The following is a 6,195-nucleotide window of genomic DNA, read 5'->3' as shown; positions in this document are numbered from 1 at the left end:
TAGTGTGACAATAATTTGGGGTTCTTATATAATCACTGAATATAATTACTTTTGTAACTTTAAAACCTTTTTGTGTTAGGTGTCACACCCATTTCTATAAACAAGACAAGAAAATTACGTCTGGTTTGGTCACCTGAATGGAATGACTATTAAAAAGGAATGTGAAACAAGTCTGAAATTATTGAAATTATTTCTTAGCCTACGTCATACCACTGATAAACAGGCAATATATATAAGGCCCAGCAGCAGAGTGGTTCACTAGAAGATTAAGGTGAATAAGGAGAGGTTAAGCGCAACTTTTGAAATCAGCCACTACTTTCCGTAAGTACATTTGAAATTCTATGAGAAATATATAATTAGAAATAATAACTCATTTCTTTTTTAATTTTAGAATGAGTCACTGGTTGCAGATCATGCAACATTTTTATTGTCCTTGAAATAAAATGTACATGGTTATCCTAAACAAAAAAAAGGTTTCAGACTATGAATACTATGGTTTTGATGTAATTTGTGTTTGAGGATTTCAATGTTATTGTTCAAGTGTATTTGGAATGAGGTTGGACATCTTATGTTGTCCCCAAAAAATACTTGCAAGATTTTTGAAAATGAACTAAACTCTTCTACTAAATCACATGTTTTACTGTTAGATCAACATATTTAGAAGGGCTTTCCTATTAATGTCTCCTTTTCCTTAGTAATGTTCCTATATATGAGCTTTGATATTCCCTTTAAATATGCATTGTTGCTTTACTTAAAAAGAGCAGTTTGACATCGGCCACATAATTTCCGGAATACGATTTAAAAGCAGTGGAAGAGATTTAAAAGAGGTAGCTCTTTATAGTTCATAATACAAACAGTTTTCTTCTTTCAAGCTTTATTATGTTAAATATTGCAGGCTACAAATTGAAAATGGGGGCTGCAGGACTCATAATGATACTTCTGATGCTAAAAGGTAAGCTAATATAAAATGATTAACAGTTTCAGTGAAGCTTTATACCATTGGAAAAATGAATGTAGATGTCATGATTCTTTGACAGTTACAGCTGCACAAACCAGTATCACAGCCACTCCTACAACAACAACTGCTCCTCCTACCACAACAACTGCTGCGCCTACAATGACAACAGCTGCTCCCACCACAACAACAGCTGCTCCTACCACAACAACAGCTGCTCCCACCACAACAACTGCTGCTCCTACCACAACAACTGCTGCTCCCACCACAACAACAGCTGCTCCTACCACAACAACTGCTGCTCCCACCACAACAACAGCTGCTCCCACCACAACAACAGCTGCTCCCACCACAACAACAGCTGCTCCTACCACAACAACAGCTACTCCTACCACAACAACAGTTGCTCCCACCACAACAACAGCTGCTCCCACCACAACTGCTGCTCCTACCACAACAACAGCTGCTCCTACCACAACAACAGCTGCTCCCACCACAACAACAGCTACTCCTACCACAACAACAGCTGCTCCCACCGCAACAACAGCGGCACCCACCACAACAACTGCTGCTCCCACCACAACAACAGCTGCTCCTACCACAACAACAGCTGCTCCCACCACAACAACAGCTGCTCCCACCCCCTCAACTGCTGCTCCCACCACAACAACAGCTGCTCCTACCACAACTGCTGCTCTCACCACAACAACAGCTGCTCCTACCACAACAACTGCTGCTCCTACCACAACAACAGCTGCTCCCACCACAACAACAGCTGCTCCCACCACAACAACAGTGGCTCCCACCACAACAACAGCTGCTCCCACCACAACAACAGCGGCTCCCACCACAACAACAGCTGCTCCCACCACAACAACAGCGGCTCCCACAACAACGACAGCTGCTCCTACCACAACAACAGCTTCTCCCACCACAACAACTGCTGCTCCTACCACAACAACTGCTGCTCCTACCACAACAACAGCTGTTCCTACCACAACAACAGCTGCTCCTACCACAACAACAGCTGCTCCCACCACAACAACAGCTGCTCCTACCACAACAACAGCTGCTCCCACCACAACAACAGCGGCTCCTACCACAACAACAGCTGCTCCCACCACAACAACAGCTGCTCCCACCACAACAACAGCTGCTCCCACCACAACAACAGCTGCTCCCACCACAACAACAGCGGCTCCCACCACAACAACAGCTGCTCCCACCACAACAACAGCTGCTCCCACCACAACAACAGCTGCTCCTACCACAACAACAGCTTCTCCCACCACAACAACTGCTGCTCCTACCACAACAACTGCTGCTCCTACCACAACAACAGCTGCTCCTACCACAACAACAGCTGCTCCCACCACAACAACAGCTGCTCCTACCACAACAACAGCTGCTCCCACCACAACAACAGCTGCTCCCACCACAACAGCTACTCCCACCACAACAACTGCTGCTCCTACCACAACAGCTGCTCCCACCACAACAGCTGCTCCTACCACAACAACTGCTGCTCCCACCACAACAACAGCTGCTCCTACCACAACAACTGCTGCTCCCACCACAACAACAGCTGCTCCTACCACAACTGCTGCTCCTACCACAACAACAGCTGCTCCCACCACAACAACAGCTGCTCCCACCACAACAACAGCTGCTCCCACCACAACAACAGCTGCTCCTACCACAACAACAGCTGCTCCCACCACAACAACTGCTGCTCCTACCACAACAACAGCTGCTCCCACCACAACAACAGCTGCTCCTACCACAACAACAGCTGCTCCCACCACAACAACTGCTGCTCCTACCACAACAACTGCTGCTCCTACCACAACAACAGCTGCTCCCACCACAACAACAGCTGCTCCCACCCCCTCAACTGCTGCTCCCACCACAACAACAGCTGCTCCTACCACAACTGCTGCTCTCACCACAACAACAGCTGCTCCTACCACAACAGCTGCTGTTCCTACCACAACAACAGCTGCTCCCACCACAACAACAGCTGCTCCCACCACAACAACAGTGGCTCCCACCACAACAACAGCTGCTCCCACCACAACAACTGCTCCTCCTACCACAACAACTGCTGCTCCCACCACAACAACAGCTGCTCCTACCACAACAACTGCTGCTCCCACCACAACAACAGCTGCTCCCACCACAACAACAGCTGCTCCTACCACAACAACTGCTGCTCCCACCACAACAACAGCTGCTCCCACCACAACAACAGCTGCTCCCACCACAACAACAGCTGCTCCTACCACAACAACAGCTGCTCCTACAACAACAACAGCTGCTCCCACCACAACAACAGCTGCTCCCACCACAACAACTGCTGCTCCTACCACAACAACAGCTGCTCCTACCACAACAACAGCTGCTCCCACCACAACAACAGCTGCTCCTACCACAACAACAGCTGCTCCCACCACAACAACAGCTGCTCCCACCACAACAACTGCTGCTCCCACCACAACAACAGCTGCTCCCACCACAACAACAGCTGCTCCCACCACAACAACAGCTGCTCCCACCACAACAACAGCTGCTCCCACCACAACAACAGCTGCTCCTACCACAACAACAGCTGCTCCCACCACAACAACAGCTGCTCCTACCACAACAACAGCTGCTCCCACCACAACAACTGCTGCTCCTACCACAACAACTGCTGCTCCTACCACAACAACAGCTGCTCCTACCACAACAACAGCTGCTCCCACCACAACAACAGCTGCTCCTACCACAACAACAGCTGCTCCCACCACAACAACAGCTGCTCCCACCACAACAACTGCTGCTCCTACCACAACAACAGCTGCTCCTACCACAACAACAGCTGCTCCCACCACAACAACAGCTGCTCCTACCACAACAACTGCTGCTCCCACCACAACAACAGCTGCTCCTACCACAACAACAGCTGCTCCCACCACAACAACAGCTGCTCCCACCACAACAACAGCTGCTCCCACCACAACAACAGCTGCTCCCACCACAACAACAGCGGCTCCCACCACAACAACTGCTGCTCCTACCACAACAACAGCTGCTCCCACAACAACAACAGCTGCTCCTACCACAACAACAGCTTCTCCCACCACAACAACTGCTGCTCCTACCACAACAACTGCTGCTCCTACCACAACAACAGCTGCTCCCACCACAACAACAGCTGCTCCCACCACAACAACTGCTGCTCCTACCACAACAACTGCTGCTCCTACCACAACAGCTGCTCCTACCACAACAACAGCTGCTCCTACCACAACAACTGCTGCTCCTACCACAACAGCTGCTCCCCCCACAACAACAGCTGCTCCCACCACAACAACAGCTGCTCCTACCACAACAACAGCTGCTCCCACCACAACAACTGCTGCTCCTACCACAACAACTGCTGCTCCCACCACAACAACAGCTGCTCCTACCACAACAACAGCTGCTCCCACCACAACAACAGCTGCTCCCACCACAACAACAGCTGCTCCTACCACAACAACTGCTGCTCCCACCACAACAACAGCTGCTCCCACCACAACAACAGCTGCTCCCACCACAACAACAGCTGCTCCTACCACAACAACAGCTGCTCCTACAACAACAACAGCTGCTCCCACCACAACAACAGCTGCTCCCACCACAACAACAGCTGCTCCTACCACAACAACAGCTGCTCCTACCACAACAACAGCTGCTCCCACCACAACAACAGCTGCTCCTACCACAACAACAGCTGCTCCTACCACAACAACAGCTGCTCCCACCACAACAACTGCTGCTCCCACCACAACAACAGCTGCTCCTACCACAACAACAGCTGCTCCCACCACAACAACAGCTGCTCCCACCACAACAACTGCTGCTCCTACCACAACAACAGCTGCTCCTACCACAACAACTGCTGCTCCCACCACAACAACAGCTGCTCCTACCACAACAACTGCTGCTCCTACCACAACAACAGCTGCTCCCACCACAACAACAGCTGCTCCCACCACAACAACAGCTGCTCCCACCACAACAACAGCTGCTCCCACCACAACAACAGCTGCTCCTACCACAACAACAGCTTCTCCCACCACAACAACTGCTGCTCCTACCACAACAACTGCTGCTCCTACCACAACAACAGCTGCTCCTACCACAACAACAGCTGCTCCTACCACAACAACAGCTGCTCCTACCACAACAACAGCTGCTCCTACCACAACAACAGCTGCTCCCACCACAACAACAGCTGCTCCCACCACAACAACAGCTGCTCCCACCACAACAACAGCTGCTCCCACCACAACAACAGCTGCTCCCACCACAACAACAGCTGCTCCTACCACAACAACAGCTGCTCCCACCACAACAACAGCTGCTCCCACCACAACAACAGCTGCTCCCACAACAACAACAGCTGCTCCTACCACAACAACAGCTGCTCCCACCACAACAACTGCTGCTCCTACCACAACAACTGCTGCTCCTACCACAACAACAGCTGCTCCTACCACAACAACAGCTGCTCCCACCACAACAACTGCTGCTCCTACCACAACAGCTGCTCCCACCACAACAACAGCTGCTCCTACCACAACAACAGCTGCTCCCACCACAACAACTGCTGCTCCTACCACAACAACAGCTGCTCCTACCACAACAGCTGCTCCCACCACAACAACTGCTGCTCCTACCACAACAACAGCTGCTCCCACCACAACAACAGCTGCTCCTACCACAACAACAGCTGCTCCTACCACAACAACAGCTGCTCCTACCACAACAACAGCTGCTCCCACCACAACAACTGCTGCTCCTACCACAACAACAGCTGCTCCCACCACAACAACAGCTGCTCCCACCACAACAACAGCTGCTCCTACCACAACAACAGCTGCTCCCACCACAACAACAGCTGCTCCTACCACAACAACAGCTGCTCCTACCACAACAACAGCTGCTCCCACCACAACAACTGCTGCTCCTACCACAACAACTGCTGCTCCTACCACAACAACAGCTGCTCCCACCACAACAACAGCTGCTCCCACCACAACAACAGCTGCTCCCACCACAACAACAGCTGCTCCTACCACAACAACAGCTGCTCCCACCACAACAACTGCTGCTCCTACCACAACAACAGCTGCTCCCACCACAACAACAGCTGCTCCCACCACAACAACAGCTGCTCCAACCACAACAACAGCTGCTCCCACCACAACAAC

General features: G+C 51.0%; 1 long non-coding RNA gene across 1 annotated transcript; it reads left to right on the top strand.

Moving 5' to 3' along the window:
• The first annotated feature begins 253 nt into the window (after positions 1-253).
• On the top strand, positions 254-1,186 carry LOC119799309. Its single transcript, XR_005282841.1, has 3 exons — positions 254-321; positions 896-952; positions 1,038-1,186. It is a non-coding gene; the product is annotated as an uncharacterized LOC119799309 (long non-coding RNA).
• The last annotated feature ends 5,009 nt before the right edge of the window (positions 1,187-6,195 follow it).

This window comes from Cyprinodon tularosa, unplaced genomic scaffold, assembly GCF_016077235.1.
Source record: "Cyprinodon tularosa strain WSP-4 unplaced genomic scaffold, ASM1607723v1 ctg658, whole genome shotgun sequence".
NCBI lineage: Eukaryota > Metazoa > Chordata > Actinopteri > Cyprinodontiformes > Cyprinodontidae > Cyprinodon > Cyprinodon tularosa.
This window is presented reverse-complemented; position numbering and strand designations above follow the sequence as displayed.